This window comes from Dermacentor andersoni, chromosome 1 (genome assembly GCF_023375885.2).
Source record: "Dermacentor andersoni chromosome 1, qqDerAnde1_hic_scaffold, whole genome shotgun sequence".
Taxonomy (NCBI): Eukaryota; Metazoa; Arthropoda; class Arachnida; order Ixodida; family Ixodidae; genus Dermacentor; species Dermacentor andersoni.
This window is the reverse complement of record NC_092814.1, coordinates 410,721,218-410,743,666: the sequence shown is the minus strand read 5'-3', so window position 1 is coordinate 410,743,666 and position 22,449 is coordinate 410,721,218. Positions and strand designations below refer to the sequence as shown.

Sequence of the window (22,449 nt, the reverse complement as noted above, 5' to 3'; positions counted from 1 at the left end):
GTACGTAGGAACGACTACGTTAAGACGGGCGCTTGAAAGGGGAAAAGAAAGTTTGAGAGGAAAAAGAATGAACGACTTTATACCGGTAAATTTCACCTATCAGTAAAGTTCACTTCAAGAAATGTTGCCTACGACCTCAAAGGCTGATTTATACATGCTGAACATATTCAGAGACATAAATGTGAATACAAATACGAACAATTTATTCGCATTTACTGTGTGGGTTTATCGCAGGCACACAGGGATGCGAAAAGGCAGTATTACCCATGCCAGAGTGGTTAGCGGTCCCAATCTTGGTTTCAGGGTTACACAGTGACTGCTAGCCACCACAATTACACATAAGGATGAGGGGAAAACGGGGGGTTTAGATAGCAGGCTTGACAAAGGCTTCCCAGCATACCGGGCATGCTGGGAAGCCTTTGCCAATGACTTGATATCAGCAGACAGAAAAACAAGAGGTGAAAGTAAGAGAGGTTAACCAGATTAAGGGCGCTATACCGTAAAGCTATTCCAAACTTTTATATTCCACTTCTACAATCAGCACTCCGCGATTGGCCAAATACTTTTTTGAACCACCCCCACTTCGCCTGTCTGTCACGCGAGTCACGAGAACCGCGATAGCCCCCCAATCTGACAAGACGCTTACACACTGATTATGCATGATTGAACCGAACAAAAAAAAGTTGTTATTTCTGATTCGACGCCTTTTCGTCATTAGCCCTCGCCTATTGGACAAAAGTTTTCGGGCGGCACCCTCTTCACCTGCCCGTCATGCGACGTCACAAAACCGCTAAAGCTCACCGCGTCCAAGTGACGTGTACGTGTTAAAGATGCATTAATATGCCGAACACAACTTAATTTTTTCTGAATAGCCGCATGCTGCCCCGTTCCGACAGGAACAAAAGATGGCTGCCGCCGATTGCTCAGGCACTGGCTACTCGCACCTCCCGGAGAGCAACGGTTTATTTGCGTACAATAGAACATTTTGCGTGGCCCTGTAACGTTATTGAGCACTTTCGGTACATTTACCAACTCGCTCAGCCAATTTTTTTTCCTGAGGATCCGTTTTAGCGGCATTTTTAACCTTCTGTTGCATGCCGCCGTGATTTTCGACCAGCCACCTCGAGCCAAATAAAGGAAAGCGAACCAATCGCAGACGCCGGCACAACTTACTTCATCTGCTTATCGACATTCAGTGCACTGGCTCGGCCCCATCGAATCCCTCCCGCTCCGCCTGTGTGTACTCCTTGCCTCTTATCAGCCAATTAAATAAGAAAAACCGCTCAGCGTAGGCAATGTTATTCGTTTTTAAAGCAAACAAAAGTGACCTCCTATGAACGAGGAGAGCGTTTTATTGGTCTGTCCAGAGAACGCCGCGGGTCACCACCTGATGCTTGCGAAACGGTTACGCAAATTTGAGGTCAGAAGATTGGAATAAAAACATATCGGAATGGTTTTACGTTATAGCGCCGCAGGGGCGCTATAACGTAAAACTATTCCAAACTTCTCCATTCCAATTCTGTAATCACCCGTCCGCTATTGGTCAAAAACTTTTTTGGATCACCCCCCCCCCTCCCCTTCTCCTGTCTGTCCCGCGACGTCACGAAAACCGCGATAGCTCCCCATCTGATAGGGCGTGTACACACTGATTATGCATGATTTGACCGTAAAAAAAGCAAAATAGTTATTTCTGATTCGACGCCTTCTCGCCATTAGGCCCCGGCTATTGGTCTAAAGTTTTCGGGCTGAGCCCACTTCACCTGCCTGTCACTCAACGTCACAAAACCGCGAAAACTCACCACGTCAAAGTACGTGTACGCATTAAAGATGCACTAATATGCCGCACAAAACTGAATTTTCTTCTGAATAACCGCCCGCTGCCCCGTTCCGAAAGGAATAAAAGATGGCTGCCGCCGATCGCTCAGGCACTGGCTACTGGCCCCTGCCGGAGAGCATGGGTTTATTTGCGTGTAATAAAACTTTTTGTGTGTCCGTGTAATGTTTTCGACAACTTTCGGCACATTTACGACCTCGTTCTGGCCATTCTTGTTTGCTGACGATCCGTTTTAGCGTCATTCTTAAGCTTCCGTTGCATGCCGCCGCGATTGTCGATGAGCCACCGCAAGCCAAGTCCGGTTATCGGTTATCATCCGGTTATCGACTGCCAGTGCAGTGGCTCGGCCCTATCGAATTCCTCTCCACTTGAGCCTGCTCCTCGCCTCTTTTCAGCCAATTAGATAAGACAAGCCGCTCAATGTAGGCAATGTTATTGGTTTTTCAAGCAAACAAAAGTGACCTCCTATAAACGACGAGAGCGTTTGATTAGACTGTTCAGGCAACCCTGCGGGTCACCGCCCGATGCTTGCGTCAGCGGTTACGCAAGTTTGACGTCACGAGATAGGAATAAAAACATATTGGAATAGTTTTACGTTATAGGGTCCTAGGTCTCTTTCCTGAAGATGAGAAGCGCCCTCAGTGTTGGACAATAAGCCTTAATTTAGCTTTAGTGGGATACATTGCTCACAACAATAATTCAAAACAACATTAGCGCCAAGAAGATACCAATCTCTTAAATTTATTGCAACTTCGCGCTTCCCCGCTTCTCGCAAGTGGGGGCAACTCTCGCCGAAGCGGGAAACTGGCCGCCCTCACTTCGCGCACGCAAACAAGCGCTTCACCACATCGAGCGTCTGCAACGGTCGCCACAGGGTCAGCGTCTCATGTGCCGCCTCCACACCCACCGAGTGTGCCACCGAGTTCAGCACTCGCATCGCCTCTTTGCCTCAACTCCTCCCCCTGCCGCCTTCGCCGCACGCCTCCGTGCTCATCGACGTAAACATCACCGTCCCGGGCGTCAAGAGCAAGCGTCAAACAGCACTGTGTGCCATGCAGCAGGAGACGGCTGCATTGATCTTCGAACATCTACGCGACCGACTCCTAGTGTACACTGACGGATCCGTGTCCAGTGACGGTTCCGCCGCTGCCGCGTGCACGGCACCGGACATTTCTGCGTCTCGACAGTGCCGCCTTCGTTTTCCTGCCTCGTCGACAGTCGCCGAACTCGCGACGATTGACCTCGCGGCTAACCTACTTCTTCAGCAGTGCGGTGTCGCGTCTGCCGCGATACTATCGGACTCGCGTGCGGCTCTGTGCATGCTGAGGAAGGACTATGCCGGTCTTCCGCTTGTGCAGCGCGTGGGATCGAAACTGCGCCATCGCGTAAATCAGGGCTGCAATTTGGCATTGCAGTGGGTCCCCGCGCACATCTGCCTGCGCGCCCGGGCAGGCCCCGCACACTCTCAAGTTCAACAAATGGCCACAGAGGGCGAAAAATCAATCGAGGCGTGTTTCAGCGTAAGCGCGCAAGTGGAGCTACTGTAATTTGATCGAATACTTCAATTTGTGCTTTTTCTGCTAGGGGCGCTGAACATGCTGAATTTTTTACTTTACACAAACCATTGACATAAACAATCGAGGTGTATAAGGATGTTTTGTTACCTCAGGCAAATAGGCAGTTGACTTTTTTTAAATTTGATTGTTGAAGCTGCTTTTTAGTCATAGCGTGAAGGTTTTTGTACTTGATTAACCACCGACAGCCGACAGCCTATTGGCATCGATGTGTTTCCTGGCCGTTGGCGTTCGAATACTACGGCGGTAAAACATTTTCGATAGCATGCTGGTTTCGTCTGCGAGTTATAACATAGACTTGCTTTAAAGAGGTCTACTCTTGGCAAAAAATAGTGCCTCATTTTGTTTAGGCGTTCATTATCTTAATGAATGCGGCGGAGGTTGAGGGAGTACGCTTGAAGGTACGTTTTTATGCCGTTGATCTCCATAACACCGTAAGTACGCAAACCGATGTCACAGAACACCCGATGCATCATTGTGTGTTCTCCGTCATCGCTTGTTTGCTGTACGCCTACTAATTCTTCATTTCTTCAAGTGTTGTATCCTCCTTTTGTGCTTGTTCTCTTGTGCTTCACTTACAGTATGTCGTTCCGTCAGCTGTAATGCGCATTTGCAAAACCAATACGTTTGATAAGACGCAGTGGTTATCATAATTTTACTACACATGTATTAAGCTGGCACATATGGTTCAGATACAGATGCCTGTATGCGGACTTGCACGACGTTGATGCGGAGATTAGGATAATTATGACACCCGTAAGGAAGAGGCAGCTGACGGCCGTAGGCTGTTGCGTTCTTTCCGCCAAACTACCCGGCCTGGTAGTGCTGTAAAGATGCTGTACAAAAGTGACACGCGGTGACAGGGAAATCATTATACTTAGCAGCCGACCGTACGTTTTGTAGCTTAGGTCTTCTTTCTTGTGCGCTTGTGCTACCCTTATTAATGAGCCATTTCTTGACTATGTTCTTGACTATGTAACCGCGTTTGTGTGGATGCGTAGACGTGTGCTTTTTGTTATACTTGTAAAATGCAAAAAAAATATTTTCAGGCTTACTCAATCTTTGGTGTCGTGTGCATTTATTCCAGTCGAGGCCATCGTGCCACCTGGAAACCGCATTCTGTCAGTAGCCCTACACGAAATGCAACAGCTGGAGCGCGGCGGCACAACTCGGCGTAACGGCGGCGTAATAAACGAAAAACCGCTCGGGATGCCCTCGATATGACTCAGCGCTACATGTATTCTGCTGTGCCTCGATCGTGCTCCCGCCAGTTTGGTTGCTGTGTGGCAAACGCAGCGCCTACATAATGTAAGCGCTACGTTTGCTACACAGCAACTAAACTGGCGGGAGCACGATCGAGGCGCAGCAGCCAGAAACCCAGTAAAGCCACAGAACACCTGGTAAAGCGTGTGCAAAACCCCGTTTCCGTTTCCTGTTGTACAGCGCCACCTGTGGTCACATACTTTAGTTCACCACGTCACCGCTAAGCTTATTTCCGTAGCACTGTAGAAGGTACAGTTTCCCTTCTCTAAGTTTGTATAGGTGTTCTGTGGCCCGGGTACGAAGCGGCCGACGCCCTCGCGAAGCAAGCTCTCTCGGCTCGCTTCCCCCTCGCCAGCTCCGTCACCCGTTTTGAAGTGGCCAAGACGGCGATACTGCGCATCCTTCACGCGCAGCATCCGGATCCGCGCGTTGCTGCAGATACGCCCCCTCGCCTCCTCCCCCGCGCAAGTTTCTCCCGCTGGGATCGCTCGTTCCTCCTTCGGCTGCGCGTCGGCTGCTACAACACGACCGCCAGAATGCACAGACTGCACGGAAGAGGCCCCGCGTGCTTGGACTGCGGCGAGAAGGAGACCTTTGAGCACCTTCTGCTCCGCTGCCCGGCCTTCGATGTTGAGCGCACTGCGCTCTTAGCATCATACCGTCGTGTGGGACTGCCCTGTGGCTCGGAGGGAGCACTTCTCTTTCCGGCAGCCCACCCTTCCATTGTCAAGAAAGTGCTTCCTGCCCTACTTGACTTTTGTTGTGAAACGCAGCTGAGAGCGCGGCTGTAAGCCCCGCATCGCTTCTTCAACATTCTTGTTATTTTTTACCGCTTTCTTTTCCTTCTCTCTCTGATCTTTTTCTCCCCACTCCCCTTTCCCTGTCCAGTGCTGTTGAGGTGTCCTCCTCTGAGAGACAGTTACGGCACTGCACTTCTCTCTTCCTCTCCTTCAAACGTCACTACACACACACATACACATTGAGACTTTGCATCCTTGAAGCACTATCACGCTCCAAAGAACGTGCTGAGCGCTCACTCTGTGCATACGTAACATCGTAAAGTAAGTGTATGCCTGACAGACACCCACACGCACGCGCGCGCACCCACAAATATGCTCGCAGGCTACGCCAACACACACGCGGGTGCTGTTGTGACTTCGGGGTGGAGGACAAGAGACGGACTCTTTCCGCAGACGAAGAAGAAACGAAAAACTTTGGTTACAGATAGTGGATGATAGCGTGCAGGTAGCAGTAAGAGCGCATCAGACTGACTGGGCAGCTGGAAGCGACTCTCTCTGCTCACAATGGGCCGGTTCTCAATTTTAGTCCTTTTGGCGACCTCTCTTCGGCAGGAACCAGGCGTGGCAGGGTGATGATGTCGCCCACGTCGAATTCTTGATTGGTCGCGGAGATGGCTGGTCGCTTCTTGTAGTCCGCTCCCGTGTCGAAATCTTGATTCGTCGCGGAGAGAAGTGGGAGCTCCCGTCGCCACGTGGTGCACATATACTATAGTATGATGGCACAACAGCACCCCCGCCGCTAGATAATACATCCAGAAGTCGAGCTGTTCGACGCGGCTCGACGTATGTGATGTGCTGATTGAGTGACGTTCTTGGTGGGGTTAAGGAAATGGCTTGGTCGCCCTTTCATCCGCTGGCTTTTCCTTTACTTGGATGTGAGAAAGCTCACGGAGTGACTGAAAATCCACGCCAACCACTTCGGTGGAAGTGAGCACCCTTCCAATGCTCTCCACAACGCCAGACCAAACTCCAAGAAAACAAACGCTCTACCCACTCTGTGCTATCAACAGCACCGTTACAGTTATTGTACTAAACACGAAACACGCACCCGAAAAACAGCCCGGGATACAGATTTCTACAAATAGTGCTCTCAAAGAAGACACATTCAAAGAGAATTAACAGCTAAAGAATAGATTGCAACGCAATTCGTAACTCATCATTCCGGCAGGCAAGACACAGCTGAGGCGATCGAAGGAAATTTCTATTTTGCCCTGTCTCGCTCCAAGTGAAATTCAGCCACTTGTCATTGGATTTAACAACTTGCTGACATGCGTCGCATGACCGAACAAGTGTTTCAACCTCTTTACAGCATCCTGGTCAATAGAAATCTTGCGCTAGCCTAGCCGTTGTCATTTCGATACCGAAGTGACCCACCCAAGCCTTCCCATGCGCTAACCATAGAGAAAGAAATTTCAACAAGAGCGGACACTCCCATAGAGCCCAGCGGCCGAATTGACTGTACCGCACCAAGCGGATGGTATTAACATCTTCCGGTTTCGGTTCTGGGCACGCGCGTTTTGAACACCAGTTGGTACACGCCACGCTGACTCCGCTGATCGGCGCGACATCTTTTTTTCGCTTCTACTGCTGAACCACGCATGGCCTCGGCGCGGAACCGTTTTATTATTTAGTAAAAATGATTGCGAATGATCTTTACACCGAATCTGTGTCACGTGCAATTTCATAAAGAAAATGTTTATTTTGCTCTATATAAATGGTCGTTCCGGGCTTCTTGTGCATTTATCCAAAGTTGTGGCGCCAGGTAAGCAGCAGCTGTTGCCGTACGAAGCTCCACCGGATGCCATCAGCTGAAAAAAGCAAATTACAAGCATGTATCATTTTGGTATATTGACCTAACAGGAATATTGCGTATAGAGGCGAAACGAGCGTAAGTGGTGAATGAGCGGCAGTACAGATAAATTCACTTTTACATACATTTCGTAGCAAATACACCCCTCCCAAACAATGCCTTAAATTCTGAAGACAACATCCAATTTCCAAGCATCCCTCCCTTCCCGGGCATTAGTTCCTGCACTTTAAGATCACACATACACGGGTGATTTCGCGTTCACAAAACAACTTGGCCTCATACTAAAGATTTTGCGCCAAAAACGACACACACAAGAAAGACGACGACACCACGGGCGCTACTTGAACTGTGTAATGAGGGTGAAAGCACTCGACGTATATAGCCCTCCAAAACACCGCGCACGCGTACAAGGCAACATGGAGTAAAAAGTGTTATCAGAATGGGCGCGATAGAAACTTCAGCTCAGCCTCGTAAAGAAAAACTGATGTGTCACTAACACAGTTGGGACTCGCTTTTTTTGATGTAGAAGGCTTCCAATGTTTCACGCGATGTCTGATGCGTGCCTCTACCCAAAATCCTCGCATCGCGGAACCGTGGAAAACAATCGGTGCAAGCCCTGCCGTGATCCACAAGTCGCTCAACTTCATTATTTTTTATACCTTTTGCATGCTCCCTAAGTCTGTTAAAGATTGCATAGACGAGAGCGGCCAGGTGGCTTTCCAAAACGCCGCTGGAATAACTGTTGATAACATTTTAGTCCTTTTAGAATTTTATCTCCAAAGCACTTTTATCTTATTTGACCAGCAACCGTACCTGTAGAAGAAACGCGTATGCATAGGCTCTTGCATAGCCCCTATACTTTGCAATATATTTTTATCATCTATCGATCGCTCTCTACACGATCGTTTTAACCATTGTATTAATGAGAAAGTCCTCAAAGTGTTTCGATACATGGACGACTTTTTAGTGTATTTAAAGAAGCAGTACTCCGTTTCGAATGAGGCTACAGTGAGCAGTGTTTTAGATGATTTCAAAAACCTGGGGAAAGGGCTATGTTTTACTTATGAGCTACGGGATAATGGTTTGCTTCAGTTTTTAGATTTACAGTTAAAGTTTTCAGATGGGCACATTTGTTGTCCTTACTCCCCTCGTGCGCAAAAAGGGCTCCTGCCGTACAATTCGGCCCACTGAAAGGTAGTGAAAAGAGCCATCACCAACATCTGCCTGGAGTCATCACTCCGGAAGTCATGTGTCCATGAGATGCAAACCAGTTTTTACAACCAATTGGACAGGCTCGTTGCAGCTGGCTTCCCTGAGTCGGTCTTGGTCCCTGTGGCAGAAACGCTTTTGAAGAAGTTGAAGGCTGGGGTAAGCAGGGTAGAGCCGAAGAAGAAAGAGTGGCCTATGGTAGTCCCATACATCCATAAAGTCACGCACAGCCTGAAAGAAGTGGCTAACCGGTATAATGTACCGGTATTGTTCTCCGCTCCCCAAAAGCTTGCCCAGCTAAGCCGTCGCATAACTTGCGAAAGCCAATTGCATGGCTGTCAGAAGAAGCATGGCCAGCGCTTCGTAAAGTGTGCCACAAACGTCGTACATGAAATTCTTCTGTCCTGCGGGAAATCCTACATTGGACAGTTGCGTGAACGACCGGCTTAGGGAGCATGCGAAAGGTATAAAAAATAATTAAAGTGAGCGACTTGTGGATCACTGCAGGGCTTGCACCGATTGTTTTCCACGGTTCCGGTACGCGAGGATTTTGGGTAGAGGCACGCATCAGACATCGCGTGAAACATTGGACGCCTTCTACGTCAAAAAAGCGGGTCCGAACTGTGTTAGTGACACAACGGTCTTTCTTTACGAGGCTGAGCTGAAGCTTCTATCGCGCCTACTCTGATAAGACTTTTTACTCCATGCTGCCTTGTACGCGTACGCGGTGTTTTGGAGGGTTATATATGTCAAGTGCTTTCACCCTCATTAAACGAAATAGCGCGCGTGGTGTCGTCGTCTTTCTTGCGTGTGTTGTTTTTGGCGCAAATCTTTTTAGTTTGCAAGATCAACTAGCCCAGCAGTTAACTTTTCTTAAGTTGGCCTGAGTCGACGCGATGGTACGCCAAGTACACAGAGGTGGCTACAACACAGGCTCTCAGCCAGACCAATTTACACGCCCGCAGAATGCCTTCTAGTCGCACTCAAGACAGATTCGTGGGTGCAAAGCCTGTTTTCGGTCGCTGAGAAGACAAACGTCAAGTTCTTAAGCTCCTCGGCGTTATCCTTTACGCGTCCTGCCGGCGCAAGCAACACACTTCCGCGTTATCACTCTCGGCAATCGCTCGTCGCGTTTTCGACAAGCGTGAGTACCGACATAAGGTATATGTGGCGGGACCATAGAAAGCGTCACAAACTTGTCCCAATAAAGTTCAGTACACGCAAAGCTAACACGCCATGGCCGGCTTGCTTTTTTGCTAACAGCTTCACAACCCCCGCGCGGCAAGCATGCCTCAAAAGTATCCCAAAAAGTTACGAAATTAATTTCAATAATTTTGGGGGTCGGAGAATGCGTCACGAACTTCTCCCAGTAAGATTCAGTACACGCGAAACTAACTGCGGCACACAGCTGAGCTGCTTTCAGCTAACTGCGCCACTACGCCGAGCGCGGTCACTGTTCTTGAAAAGTACCCCAAGAAGTAGGGAAATTACTTACAATAATGGCTGGGCTCAGAGAAAGGGCCAAAACTTGTCCCAGTAAGATTCAGGACACGCGAAGCTGCGTCACATGGCCGAGGTGCTTATCGTCACTAAGGGAGGTGCGGGGAGCGTGCACAGAAACTACTGAAATAAGTTATAATTATGCTTGGGCTCATAGAAAGCGTCGCAAACATCTACCAGTACGAGTAATTAACTCAAATTAACTAGGCTTGGACGGCGGAGCTGTTTTTCGATAACTGCGTCACTAGGTTCAGTTTTGTGCAGTAAGCCTAAATGTGCTTGAAGTGCGTCGCAGACTGTCAAACGAAATTCCTCACCTTTAGTAGTGAAGCGGTGCCGTGTCGAAATGCAGACGGAACACAAGGGGACGCCAGGAGCTCAAAAACGGGCTACATCCAAAACAGACGAGTCGCCGAGCACGCGAGCTTCACATGCGAGCCGGCCACGCTCGCTCCTGTGGCATGTCTGGCGCATGACGTATGCACGCGCGTCTGACGTGCCGCTAGCTTGTTGTTAGGCAAGGCAAGAAAAATAAGTCGCAAAGTATAAGTTAATTTACTCGCAAAGCGCATTTAGTTTTAGTGGGAAAGAATAAAAAAAATAACACGTTGTCTGTACGTTGATTTCACATTCTTTTTTTCTGATGCTCGCGTCAACTAACGGATGAAATTGAAACTAGGCGTGACGTGTTTCCTGCGGCCAGTTTTTGCTGAGTGTCACCTCTTGTTGAATTTCTTTCTCTATGTTCGAACTCTAAAACCTGTGGTCGGCATTTTTCTGGCACGAGTAGTTAGTTGTATGTCCGACCCTTCAAATCCTGATATTTCCGGTACTTGAGACGTGACCTAGGTGTTCCTTCGGGCCACTCCTTCGTTTACATTAGCCTGCAGCACAGTTAGCGAACGTCACATTTCTGTGCCATGATAATCGTGTCACGTGGTAGTGACGGTTGGGCGCAGCAGCAAAACTGCGAATGGCGAACTAACTTTATTGGGCGAACCTGTGCCCAGAAAAACAGGCTACACTTAATGCTCAACGAAAACGGCGAACACAATCGGCGATCGGCGAAAATCTGATCAGCGAGTCAAGGCTGTTTCACATGCTGCGACTGCAACGACGAAAATCGGTGCTGTCGCACGCGTCGCAATGCGATTTTTTGAGGGCTCAATTCACATGATTGCGATTTCAACAATGCGACTGGTGCGACGCCCAGGGTTGCTTACTGCCAGGCTTCGTGGCACACGCTGCATAATTCTTTTATTGTAGTGAATAAAACGTTTACACTATAATATTAGTGACTTCTCTTGATTACAAGCAAATAATATGTACGTTTACTAAGTTAAAAACGTTAGTTAAGATTTGTCTTGGGGTGCGCGACGGCGGTTTCTGTAGTTCAGTGCGACATGGCGCACGTAAACAGCTGTTCGCAGGTCGTTCAGCGCTATTTGTTGTCTCATCTACATTCTATGACCGTTTCGTTCTGCCTGCGCTACAACAATCTACAAGATGACCTATCGACAAGTTCATATAGCTACCCTCACCGTATATGCAGTATTCGGAATTCGGCTGCCACGAAGTCGTCGTGTCAGCCCAACAAGATCCTCGCGCTACCCGTGCTCGGCGTCAGCTTCTGGAGAAATGATGCGTGTATATTGCCCGTCATTGCGCATATGTGGTGCCTGCTCCTAGCCATATTCATACGCCAAACGCAACAAGAAGCACCAACCCGAACGCCCGCGTGTGCCCCTGAAGGAAGCCTCAAACGATCTGTGTGATTGCGACGTGGAATGAAAATCGTGTTGTGAAATTCAACCTTAGCGCTAGCCTGGTTCGTCCATCGCCGTGCTTGCGCTGCGAATATATATATGGGAGCCCTCTCTAAATATTTCTAAAGGCGCAAAAGCCGACGCATCAAATGTTTCGAGCAGTTACCGTCACTTTTGTAGAAACCTGTACGTTGTAACATAGCATTTTAAAAGACACGCTTCTCGTCCACTTTGTTGTCCCGTGTCTCGCGCTGGTAGTATACTCGGAACTTCTAACAAGAAGACCATATCAATAAGCGCTATTCGTAATGCAGGATCGTAGGCCCACGGCAGGCGCACTTGCCGTAGAATTTTTCAGCTTTCTGCTCAGCCTCGCACGCCTCTCACGGTTAGCCTGTTTTGTGGAAATAAATATTATTATTATATTATTAATGTTATTAGATATAGTTTCTTCACTGTAATATATAGCAATCATCCAGATTTCTTAAGCTAGTCATGCATTTAATCTGTATTAGATCAACATTGTTACGACATGCTTATGGGAGTCATTTCAAACTAGATTGCTCAGCCAGAGAAAGTACAAATGCAAGCCTCAATGTTTATTCCAATTTGGTATTCCTAAACAGATTATATTGGCAGAATTTTATGCCTGCTTGCATTTCCTGCAATTCAATGTTCAGAGCTGGAAAAACTGATTCCTTTTCTAGCTGTTGAAAGGCTGCTTCAATGTCGATAGCAAGCTATAATTATTCATTTCGAAAGTGTGAAGCAATGACTATATGTCTAAGCTGATCAATGCGTTTTTGTTCCACGCACAAAATGAATGCATGACGTGCTTATGTACTTATTTATTTATATACCTCGCAGGCTGCAAGGTTGGAGTATTATGCAAGGGGGAATAAAAAAGTTGTTACAAAAGGAAGAAGGGCACAACATTAAGAAAAAAACCAGCAAAAAAAGCAGTACCAATACATTGCACCAACTAGCCCAACGTGTTTTACTGGCACAACATTATACAATACTTAACAAACAATAACAGAAAACGTTACTGCCCATGCACCCTGTAGAGACGGTGAACCAGCAAAGCTGAAATGTGCAGCCCCGGTGTTTATCACTGGGTTAATTCCAATGGTTTATTCAATTCTTTCTATATTATTGGTTATGTCTGCGTTTCTTAATGAGGTTATGCACATGTTTGGCTTGGGTTTAGCACATTCTTTATTTGGAATGCCACACATTGCACTTTGCAAGATCACCATCATAGAAAGTGCAATGGAGTGGTTCATTGTGTTAATCCAGCGGGTTCATCAAAGTCTTTCTGAATTATGTTACGCACTTGTGTTTTGTAATGCGCTAATCATAATGTTTATGACTCAGTTATGCACTGTAGTTACGAAGTGACACACTGGGGCTGCACATTTCATTTAATTAAATACAGGGACACATTTTCGAACCTATTGGGAAGTCGGAGAGACTTCTGCACGCGCGCTCTGCTGCTAGAGAGAAACGACGCCACTATCTGTCTAGCCAATGGCCCACCACGCCTTTGCTGTGATAATAATGACATCATGATCTTGTCTTAACCCCATCCCCCTCTGTGTCCCTTCCCTGCAATAATACACAGATATAATGTGTGTTTGAAATGCATAAGCATTTCTATGTCTACCCAACAAGAAATGTATCCGTCCATCATGCAAGACGAATGCAATGGCTCATACCCCTACACTAGGGTTTTTGGGATCGGACCATGAGTGTTTCGCCTAGGCATATACAGCTTCACTGTAAAAAAAATGAACGCCTTTCTGCTAGAGACCAAGACAATCATGAGGTGTATTAACAAATGAAAGTTTATTGAACATGCCGAGTAAATGCTGTTCGACAAGCAATAAATCGAATTTACACAAAAAGCAGAAGCAAGATCTGATGTGTGTCCATACAGATCCCAACAGGAAACGCATCCATCTCTGAAAGTGTAACAGCGGCCATGCTGAACAAGATTCTCCCAGTGTATTTGCATCTACAGCATCCATAATTTCTCTAGGCAGCCGATCTCCACAGAATGCTAGCTTCTTCCTCTACAATGCACTCTCCACATCTGAGCGTGCATTGTAGAGGAAGAAGCTAGCATTCTGTGCAGATCGGCTGCCTAGAGAAATTACGGAAGCTGTAAATCTAAAAATGCTGGGTTAATCTTGTCAGCATGGCCTTCGTTAGAAATGGATGCATTTCCTGTCAGGAAACGCACATGAATTTTTGCTTCTCCTTTTTGTGTATGTTCAGTCTATTGCTTGTCAGCGAGCATTTACTCGGTGTGTACATTAAACTTTTGGCTGTTAGATCATCTCGGTTTTCTTGTTTGTCCTATGTGTTCTCTGGTGCCATTTGCAGCCAGGCTATTCATTTTTTTTTTAGACTGCAACAAGTCACTTTAATGGCCCTCATGATACCTTATGAAATCTTTTATTTGGCCAATGTAGCAAGAATGTACAGTGTGAAGCAGTAAGAACAGGGTATGCTAACTTCTAATTAAAAGGTTTATTGTGAAAATGCAGTGATTTATAAAGGTTACCACAATGTAGTACAGCAATAAAACCTGATAAAGACTAGTGCTTGATGAAACCAAACATAAAAGCGGGAAAAGGAGAAAATACATATAGATATACAAGTCCAGGGGAAAAAAACATTGCGATCACCAAGTGTGCATGTGGCTACCTTCCAGGAAACTCATTTTTTTCCCAATGGCATGGAACTGAAAGAATGTGCTTGCATCAGCAAGCTGTCAGTCTGTCTATTGGAATAACAACAGTGTTTCTTGAAAGGTGCCGGCATGCAGGATTGGCAATTGTAATGATTTTTTCCTGCACTTGGAATTTTTCTCTATTTTCTTTCTGTAGCATATTTATTTATGTTTGGCTGCATCAAGCACCAATTTTTATCTATCCTTCAAAGATGTCTTTCTTTTTCTGGGGAAAGCTCGGGGAAGGCAGGAGATGGAAATTCAAGACGATGAGCAACATGAGAACAAGGTGAAAGTAGAAGCCAACGTTTCCACACGTGGACTTTGAAGAAGACAAGTCCACTTGTCGAAACGTTATATGGGGTTTAAGTTTACGTAGTGTCATACTACTGTTACACTGCTATTGCCAGATCAGTGTACTATATGTGCCTTATGTTTGCTTGCATCTTCATGATTAGCAACCTCCTCTGTGTGTTTGGCAGTTGCATACAGTCTCCTGGCCTAATTGTTTGCCCCCATATTCCACGGTACGGGCCTGTTATGTTTCAAGTTCAGGTACTCCCGAGGTTGTGTTTCTGAAGGGAGGGGTAGTCGTCTTTGCATCTCATATGCTAGCTGGCATAGTATCTTGGGACGAGGTTCTGAGCTCTTGAGACAATGAATTTGTGCTGCAGGCTGCAACTCTACTCTGTCTAGGTGCTTGTTCGTTAGCTCTTTCTCATAGAGGTCTTCAAGCATGGTACAATTGGAAAGACCTGTTATTACTACCCGATGCCTGTATTCGATGAGTTGTCTTTTTTGTGTGCTGCTGGTAATGCATACCGTACCACACCTTGGACACAAGCACAGCATCTGCGATTTTCTATAGTATCCACTCGTCCACCCCCATTATTTCGAGATTATTCTTTTCACCAGGTGTGGAAGTTGCGTCCAGGCATTGCATAATTGTTCCACCCACGTGCTGGCTCTGCCATCATGGGCTTACACTAGCTGAGGATTTGTGGATGTTGACTTGCGGGCATATTTGTCCAGCTATATGGATCACAATGTGCAATCTGGGGTAGTTCTTGATTCTAGTCTTTCTTTTTTTTCTGACGTCGATATGAGCTGACTTATCAGAAAGCGAGAGGCCAGACTGGCCAAGAAAGTCTGCCGTGTTGTCGAGGGCTTGTTGCATCATTCTTGATTTCTGTACAAGATAGCTTTCCCATAGACTGTAATACACCATAGGCTGTAGTGTTTCTTGTAGTATGCCTGTGTTGTTGGTGTGTGTGGGCCTGATGTACCTCCAACTCTCACCTGGAATTTTCTGTCTTTCAGAAAGTTACTGTTTAAGTGCTCTACCAGAAATGTTTTTGCTCATCGTTCCTCGTATTAGAGCAGCATGAGCTACTGCTGTTAAAAGCCTCTTCACTCTCTTCATTCTTTCATAAGCGGTATTACACAATGTCCTGCAATAAAGTTTCTGCTGCTTATGGCCCACTCATATCTGCCAGAAGGGACAACTCTTGAAAAAGGTTTTTTTGTGCTATGTGTGCGACGTAGTATTAGCATTCATGCCTTGACATTTATACATCTGTAGAACCAGCTTCCTGACAGAGTACTTGCTATACCTGATCATGCTTATTTGTGCAGTGCTGTTGAACAATACATATTGATGCAATGAATATTTACACACTCGAATTATCACAAAAGATGGTTGTTTTACAATTCTGCCCCTTGCTTTCTATTGGTGTTAGATTTTGCATAAGCATGTACCCCTATGCAATAGCATTTTGAAGTGTAAGGGTTCAATAAAAGGTGAACTAAACCCAAGTGCAAGAGCTTTTTTTCTCACCTACGACTCCCATCGAAATGCGGCTTCCATGGCTGGCAAATTAACCCCTCGCCTTGTGTTAGCAGCAGATTGCTATAGCCACAGTGGCAGGTGAACAAATTGAAGAACAATATTTCTGTCTATAATTTTTTTTCTTCCCTATATGTAAGTAAAGTTTGGAATAAGTTTGTCATTGCAAAAAAAGCCCAGTTTGTGGTCTTTTATTGAATAAACCACATATTGTGTATAGTTGAAATGCCGAAATTTGTTCTTAAATCCTCGGGTGATATACGTTCTTGCAAGTAGCATGGTATTTCATTACTTATAAAGATAGTAATCGCAGCGGATATCGTTATATGGCTTAACACACTAATATGTGTGATCACAAACTTATTAGAAACTTACTAGAAACATGCAAGGCATGAATGTTTCTGCACACTTTATCAGCTCTGAACGTGCAAGAACTGCTTGTACTGGCTGACTTCACTGCACAGTTTTGATTTACTTTTCTTCAGCGTGTCGTTTTATACTGTTTTATCCCCACAAGAACAGGCCGTTTGCCTGCTTTTCGCATTGTTGCACGAGTTCTACATAATTTTGCAGGAGGGTACGTTGTCACTTTGCCACTATAGCAAGCAATTTAATTAATCTACTAGCTGTACAGTCAATTACCTTGCAGAGCAAGTGTTCATACAGATGCAGTAAGGATACAAAGTCCGCAACATAGTCTATGTTTATTGGTTTCTGTGCAAGAAAAAAAAAATTCTCCAGAGAAGAGGTGCAACTTAACGTGCATGTAATATTTTATTCAAACCACGGATTTAATGCTATCGTAGCAAATTCATTACAATAGCCTACACTTTTGCTCTGTCAAATTTAATAAGAGGCAAGATAAGCTTTCAAGATGCATCGGGAAATTCATGCTTGAAAACCGAGAAGAAAATGCAACTGAACGGTACCGCGTTCAGCGCAACGCTGAAACTTCGGGTACTTTGCTGTCTTGTCATTTGCCCTTGCCGAGGTTGAAATAATTCAAGCTGCTCCGTAAGCGCGATTTTACAAAAGAACATTGTGACGACCTCGTCGTCTGGTGGGGATCGAACACCTCCTAGCACTGACAACTCGCAAAGGCGTACGAAGCAAACGTGAAAATGCACTTCATTTGCTGTGTAGCGTGTCAACAAACGCATAGCAATCGGAGAATGCAATCTGCGGTACAAGTTTTTTTATTCTCCCTTCGCGTACGTACCGAATTCGACGATCTACGTCTCCGCGCATTGCACTTGTCGTACGAGACGCCATTTTCCAAAACAAACCGGCGAAATAGCTCCGTTGACAGCTCTCCGCGCAATTTCGACGGAAAATCGCAGCGATCGGTGCGACGGTGCGACTGTGCGACCAACCGGTTGGTCGCAGCCGAAAATCGGGGGGTCGGCACTGCGACTGCGATTTTCATCGCAAACGACGGAAATCGCACTTCCGGTGCGACGAAAATCGCATCATGTGAAACAGGCTTCAAGCCATAGAGAAACAAATTTCAACAAGAGCGGACACTCCTAGAGAGCCCAGTGGCCGAATTGATTGTAGCACACCTAGCGGATGTTATTGACTCCTTCCGGTTTCGGTTTTGGGCGCGCGCGTTTCGAACACCAGTTGGTACACGCCGCGCCGGCTCCGCTGCTCGGCGCGGCATTCATTCTTTTTTTTTTTCGCTTCTGCTGAACCTCGCGTGGCCTTTGCGTGGAATCGTTTCGTTATGAAGTAGAAATGATTGCGATTGACCTTTACAAGACAGCGCCGAATCTGTCAGGTGCAATTTCATAAAGAAAACAAAAGACGTCTTTTGAAATGATGAAATGTTTATTTTGCGCTATATAAATGCTCGTTCCGGGCTTCTTCTGCATTCATCCAAAGTTGTGGCACCAGGTAAGCAGCAGTCGTTGCCGTACGATGCTCCACCGGATGCCATCAGCTGAAAGAAAGTAAATTATAAGCATGTATCATTTCGGTATATTGACCTAACAGGAGTATTGCGTGTAGAGGCGAAACGTGCGTAAGTGGTGAATGAGCGGCATTACAGATAAATTCACTTTTACGTGCATTTCGCAGCAAAGACTCCTCCCAAACAATGCCATAAAATCTGAACATCCGATTTTCAAGCACCCCTCCTTTCCCGGGCATTATTTCCTCCACTTTAGGTGCACAAATACACGGGTGACTGCGCGTTTCCAAAACAACTTGGCCTCAGTCGACACGATGGTACGCCAAGTACACAAAGGTGGCTACAACACAGGCTCAGCCAGACCATGTTGTACGCTCGCAGAATGCCTTCTAATCGCACTCAAGTCAGACTCGTTAGTGCAAAGCCTGTTTTCAGTCGCTCAGAATACATAAATGTCATGTTCCTGAGCTCCTCCGTGTTATCTTTTACGCGTCCTGCCGGCGCATGCAACACTCTCGTGTTATCACTGTCGGCACTTGCTCGTCGCGTTTTCGAGAAGCGTGAGTACCGAAATAAGGTATATGTTGTTGCAGGGCTATAAAATGTGTCACAAACTTGTCGCACTAAAATTCAGTAGACGCAAAACTAACTCACTATGGCCGGCTTGCTTTTTTGCTAACAGCTTCACCACCCCAGGCGCGGCGAGCAAGCCTCAAGTATACCAAAAAGTTACCAAGTAAATTACAATACTTTTTCGGGTTAGAGAATGCGTCACGAACTTCTACCAGTAAGATTCAGTACACGCGAAACTAACTGCGGCACACAGCCGAGCTGCTTTTCGCTAACTGCGCCACTACGCCGAGCGCGGCGACTGTGCTTGCAAAGTACCCCAAAAAGTAGTGAAATTAGTTACAATAATGTCTGGGGTCAGAGAAGGCGGCAAAACTTGTCCCGGTAAGATTCACTTCACGCGAAACTGCGTCACACGGCCAAGGTGCTTTTCGTCAGAAAGCCAGGTGCGGCGAGCGTGCCCAAAAACTACCGAAATAGGTTACAATTATGCTTGGGCTGATAGAAAGCGTCGCAAACACCTCCCAGTAAGAGTAATTAACTCATTAACTAGGCTTAGACTGCGGAGCTGTTTTTCGATAACTGCGTCACTATATAGGTTCACTTTGTGCAGTAAGCCTAAACGTGCTTGAAGTGCGTCGCAGACTGTCAAACAAAATTCCTCACCTTTAGTAGTGAAGCGGTGCCGTGTCGAAATGCAGACGGAACACAAGGGAACGCCAGGAGCTCAAAAACGGGCTACATCCAAAACAGACGAGTCGCCGAGCACGCGAGCTTCACATGCGCAGCCGGCCTCGATCACTCCTGCGGCTTGTCTGGCGCATGACGTATACGCACGCGCGTCTGGCGTGCCGCTAGCTTGTTGCTAGGCAACGCAACAAAAAGTTGCAAAGTATAAGTTCATTTACACGCAAAACTTTTTCACTTTTAGTAGGAAGGAATAAAAAAAAATAAAACATTGTCTGGAAGTTTATTTCATATTCTTTTTTTCTGATGCTCGCGTCAACTAACGGATGGTGTTGAAACTAGGCGTGACGTGTTTCCTGTTGCCAGTTTTTGAAGAGTGTCACCTCTTGTTGAATTTCTTTCTCTATGGTCAAGCGCGTCGGCTTTTATAGACCAGTCATCGAATGTTCCAGAGTAATCGCTGGGACCCGCATGCCTTCCACAAAGTTCTACGCCATTCGCGTCGCGCATGCATGCAATCAGAATATACAAGGTTTGGGGACAACAGATAGTGGATAGAAGCATCGATAACATTCTAGAAACTTCTGATACGTGCAGGAGCGTCCTGCGCTGACCGCTAACATTTCTGAGACGGTAAAGTGCTCACCCGTAAAAGATAAACGAGTTCACGTGTCAATTCCTCCCTCTCAAAAGGCATCCTCCTGATGCTACAAACATAAGGCGAGGTGAAACAAAGGACACTTGTTAAACAAAGTAACAAAACAACAAAGAAACAAAATCTAAGTTGACACGGTTAAAAAAGAAAAGGCCAAAGTTCAGCTATGCGACGTCCCCAAAGTTAATTAGCGTTGGTGGAACGGCTTAAGTCGCACAACATGAGCTACTTCATGTCGGGAGCGGCGCCGCTGTGATAGCGAAATGCCGTCTGGCACGACCTCATAGTCGAGTGCGCCAATGCGTCGGATTATCTTGTATGGTCCGAAATAGCGGCGTAAAAGCTTCTCGCTAAATCCTCATCGGCGTGTAGGGGTCCAAACCCAAACACGGTCGCCGGGTTGGTACTCGACGTAGCGTCGTCAAAGGTTGTAGTGTCGGCTGTTGGTCCTCTGCTGGTTCTTGATCCGCAGGCGGGCGAGCTGTCGGGCTTCTTCGGCGCGCTGGAGATAGGTGGCGATGTCAAGACTACGTCGCAGACGTGCGGCAGCATGGCGTCGAGAGTAGTCGCCGGATTTCTGCCGTAAATCAGCTTGAACGGCGTGATCTGTGTTGTTTCTTGCACCGCCGTGTTGTAAGCGAAGGTTACGTACGGCAGGACGGCATCTCAGGTCTTATGTTCGACGTCTACGTACATTGCTAGCACGTCGGCGAGGGTCTTGTTGAGGCGCTCCGTGAGACCATTCTTCTGCGGGTGGTAGGCAGTTGTCCTCCTGTGGCTTGTTGTTGCAGTTGTCCTCCAGCGGGAGAAATGCAGTCCCCGGAAAAAGGATAAATAAGTACACGTGCAAAAAGCATTTGACGTGTACAGTTTTCGCGCGCATGAAACAAAAAATTCGTTCATTTTACAGTTCCCAGTTGTTTCGAAATTGATTACACACGCATGAAGTTCGTTTATTGACTGTGGCATAACGTGTCGAAGCATTATTATCATTATTTAAAAAATTAAATTATGGGGTTTTACGTGCCGAAACCACTTTCTGATTATGAGGCACGCCGTAGTGGAGGACTCCAGAAATTTCGACCACCTGAGGTTCTTTACCGTGCACCTAAATCTAAGTACACAGGTGGTTTCGCTTTTCGCCCCCATCGAAATGCGGCCGCCGTGGCCGGGATTCGATCTCGCGACCTCGTGCTCAGCAGCCTAACACCACAGTCACTGGCAACCACGGCGGTTTATTATTATTATTATTATTATTATTATTAATATATTATTATTAATATTATTATTATATTCAGTATTGCACTTACATTCATTACTTCGCCAAGACTACCACAGCACTCAGCTACCCCCGGTCAACGCTAGTCCGCGTGCGTGGCTACTTGCTGCGGGCTACCGCGCAACGCAAAAGTGTCGGCCTCGCCCCCCTGCTCGCCATAGTCGCTTTGGGCGGCTCTCTGCGAGGCTACAACACATGCTGCCGGTTCCAGTGACAAGCCATTAGCGATTTCTGCGCTTTGCCTTGTGCGCGATACTAGCTGTGTTGGTTTCGACAAGAATTCATTCAATTAGGTTTTCCCCTTCTGACGCCTGTTTTGTAGACTAGTTTCCCGGCTGGTATATATATGCATATATTTATATTATCTAACTAGTTTGCGGTGTACAATGGGATAAAATGACAGCTCCATTCCCTGTCATAAGGCGCTGCCTACTGATGGAAAAATAATGACCTGTGCTCAATGCAAATATTCGTCTCATCTAGGACAGTCATGTTCTGGAATAGCAGCTAACACTTTCATTACTATGGGGAATGCTAAGAAGGATGCGTGGGTCTGTAAAACGTGCAGAAGTAAGAAGAAACTAAACAGCGGCACAGAGACTGAACTTGAAGAAAACAGTGGTTCTGAGTCCGCACTGTTGGATGAGTTCGGCGAAATCAGACAAAGTTTGCAATCTTTGCGGATTCTGTATAAGAAGGTTTATTCCCTCCTATTGCTGCAGGAAGAGTTCACGGCTGTATCGAAATCAGTTAAGGAAATCGAAGGATCGGTGTCGTTTTTGTCCGAGAAGTACGATTCTGTTTTGAAACAACAACGGGATATTCAGGAACGTTAAATTTCCAATTGCGCTGAACTGGAAGCTCTGACTGAAGCAATAGTAATACAAAAGCTAGAATAAAACCAAAATGAAAGTGAGCAGTACAGCAGACTAAAGAATCTCGAGATCCTCGGTTTGCCAATGAAAAGTAATGAAAGCCTAACACAAACAATCACTCAAATGGCAGCA

At 46.4% G+C, this 22,449-nt stretch overlaps 1 long non-coding RNA gene across 1 annotated transcript; it reads right to left on the bottom strand.

Annotated features, from left to right (window-relative positions):
* Nucleotides 1-17,024: 17,024 nt before the first annotated feature.
* Nucleotides 17,025-19,622, bottom strand: LOC129381775 (uncharacterized). The gene is made up of 2 exons (XR_008609898.1): nucleotides 19,488-19,622; nucleotides 17,025-18,281 (listed from the first exon to the last, which is right to left on the bottom strand). It is a non-coding gene; the product is annotated as an uncharacterized lncRNA (long non-coding RNA).
* Between the last annotated feature and the right edge of the window lie 2,827 nt (nucleotides 19,623-22,449).